Source organism: Vombatus ursinus, unplaced genomic scaffold (assembly GCF_900497805.2).
Source record: "Vombatus ursinus unplaced genomic scaffold, bare-nosed wombat genome assembly UNPS02014816.1, whole genome shotgun sequence".
Taxonomy (NCBI): Eukaryota; Metazoa; Chordata; class Mammalia; order Diprotodontia; family Vombatidae; genus Vombatus; species Vombatus ursinus.
In genome coordinates, this window is record NW_020954594.1 from 21279214 (window position 1) to 21282492 (window position 3279).

The following is a 3279-nucleotide window of genomic DNA, read 5'->3' on the forward strand; positions in this document are numbered from 1 at the left end:
TTACAGGACACAGAATAGGTGGGAGACAATAACCTTAGCATACTTTTCTTTTAGCTCAAATTCATTTGCATTCTATGCCAGAGAGACTCTTGGAATTGTCTAACTCAAATTGGATGGTTTCCTATAATAGAGGGTACTTGGAAGTAGGTGTTATTATTATTTTCATTTTATGATTGAGGAAACTGAGGCAGACAGAGGTTGAGTGAATCACACAGCTAGTAAGTATCTGGGGCCACATTTGAATTCAAGGTCTTTTTAAGTTCAGACTTAACACCTACACCCTCCTCCACCTAGGCTAATCTGTTTTGCACAAACATACTTATTAAAAACTATTTTGAGGATCACTATATCCGTAGATTCTTTTGACATGGTTACTTCTTGGCCCATTCCTTTTTCTCTTTTCTTTTACAAATACCCTCCTTAAGATATGGTTCAAAGGTACAGTTTATCTTCCTCATATTTTATCCACTGGCTTTTAGGTATAATCTGTTGCCTTATAGCCAACTCAAGAGCTCTCTTGACATGAAATATTTGATGATTATACAGAATATCTGAAAGCCTCCTTCTGGCCTCTGTAGTATCCTCATCTTCAAATACTATATGTATCATTTTAATATCATTTCTGAATATTTTCTAGTTATTGGCTTGATACAACAATAAGCACCCATGTCACCATATAGATCCCAGAAGATGGTTTATTTACCTATATAAAGTTTAAATGACAAGAGGAATGCAACTTATACCCAGATAATTATAACACAAAATAAAACATAAGTTCCTGAGAGAAGTACAAAGAAAGTCCTATGTGATGTTCTGTCACTCTGTATGTGACCCATGAGAAGAGAAAGGTCACTACCAATTGAAATAGTTTCATCGAGATTGCATTTAGTTATTGTACATTGGAAATACTTGTACATAGGAAGTATTTAATAAATGCTTTTTTCATTCATTCATTCATTGAAGTTGCAATTTAAAGAGTATGTAGGAATTCCACAAAGAGGGTAATTGAAGGCATAGGACGAACATGAGCAAAATCATAGACATGGGAAAATGCATGGCATCTAATCCAATTTGGGTGCAGAATAGAGTATATGTAAAGAAAATACTTGATGTAAAGGCAGAAAGATATTGTGGTTCCACATGGTTGTCTGAGGGGGTAGCAATGGATGGTATTATTGAAGATAGTAGAATACATGGGCATGTTTGTGGGCAACATAGAGGAAGTCATTTGAGATGATGATACTGAAGATACAAGGGAGAGGGTGGATAATGCTAGAGTGAGGTCCTAGAAGAGGCAGGAGAGAATGGGTTCTAGCATACAAGCAGAAAGTTCACCCTTGCTTCCATAGGCAATGATGATGAAAATCACTAAGGAATGGAGGAAAGTAGCTTTGGGAACTCTCAACTATTAACTTCAATTATCTAAAGAAAGTAGTTGGCTAAGTCAACAGCTACAAGTGTCAGGGGTTGAGGTGCATCTGGGGCCTCTGGGAAAAGAAAAAAGATTAATTTATCCACTGTGGGAAATGAGATTGGGCATTATTAGTGTATAATCTTATGCATGACATTTTAAGAAAACTGGCTATTTTACAATTAATTGCTAATATTTCAAACAAGCACCGTATTTCTCAACAACTTATTTTGCCAATATTTGATTATGGTGATGCAATTTATAGACTGGCTTACTTGCCACTTTTAATGAGCTGGATGTGTTCCATAGTAGAATTGCTAGATTGGTGGCAAATTACAGCTTTGGAACTATTATAGTGCAGCACTATTTACTTTTCACATGCTTTCTTCATCACAGAGAAGAGAATTGAGCTGACATAATGTAGGACATGAAATAATACTAGTTTTCATAGAGATCACCTTAGAGCATTTACTTATTTGAACCCTGACCTAGGGAATTACCCTTAGAGGTTATAAAGAACATCAATTTCCATGTAGTGTCAAGTCTCAAGTATCCACTACAGCACTTTGCGTATAGCATACGTATAACATGTATCACATATGGTCTAATCTTGTAGCTAGTTAATATATATGAATGTCTTACCTCGCCTATTGAAAGAACCCATGCTGCAGTATAGTGGTTCTCAAATATTTTCATTTCAGAGCTCCTCTATACCCTTAAAATTATTGAGGACCCCTTATCCAAATAACTTTTGTTTATGAGTTATATGGATTGTTATTGCTGTATTAGAAATTACAATTGATCATTTGAAAACATTTATTTGTTAATTCACTTAAAAATAACAATAATAACCCATTACATGTTAACATAAATATTTTTTATGAAAAATAGCTGTTTTTCAAAACAAAAAAATATAGTGAGGAGTGGCATTATTTTTTATATATATATATATATTTTTTAAATCTCCTTAAAGTTTGGCTTAAAAGCTGGGTTCTTGTATCTGCTTCTGAATTCAATCAATTGTGATATGTTGGTTTGGTTGAAGTATATACAGAAAATCTGGCCTCACACAGGTATGTAGTTGGAAAAGGGAAGAGTATTTTAAGAATCAAATAGCATCTTAGTAAAGTGAAAATAACATGGACCTTATGAAAGAAAGGGACTCAGGGACCCCCAGAGGTCTGTGGACCACACTTTCAGAACCATTATTGTAGTAGAAAGAACCTTGGCTTAAGAGTCACGAGCCTTGGTTTCAGGTACTTGTTCTGAAACTGTTCTATTCTGGGCCTCATTTTATGCATTTGTAAAATGAGAGGCCATTTTCAGCTGCTGCTCAGGGATTCTAGAACATCTCTAAGGGGTCCACTGACAGCTTGTGGAGATATAGCAACAGAGAGATAGACTATCTCACATAATAATCAGTAACCCCAAGAAGTGGCCTTGCTCTCAGTACCTACAGAGGTCATTGTAATGCTGTTAAGTATGGAAGGTATAGCAATAACTACAGCTACTTTTATGAAAGGTATTTCTTTTCCTAAATCAAAGAGAAAGTAAAAGAATGTTTTCACACAATCTTAAAAAAAGAAGTGACAATGGGGAACATCAATCTCCCAAGTAAATATCAGGAAAAAAAAATCATCTTCCATCAAGAAATTTTCAGAACCTCTACAGGTCCTGAACCTTCAGAAACTAGAGAGACTGGAGGACCTGAACTCAAGGCTTTCAGACCTATCCGAAATTCTAAAATTCAAAACCTAAACACTCTAGAGGCCTTAGGTAAAAAATGACTCGACCATTAGAGTTTCTATACAGCAGTTTGTCTTACTAGAGGGGCTAGGGCCTTGGATACTGGGAACCAAGTGTTTACT

The 3279-nt window shown here is 35.5% G+C and overlaps 1 pseudogene; it reads right to left on the reverse strand.

Annotated features, from left to right (window-relative positions):
- Positions 1-371: 371 nt before the first annotated feature.
- Positions 372-609, reverse strand: LOC114023059 (annotated as a pseudogene).
- Between the last annotated feature and the right edge of the window lie 2670 nt (positions 610-3279).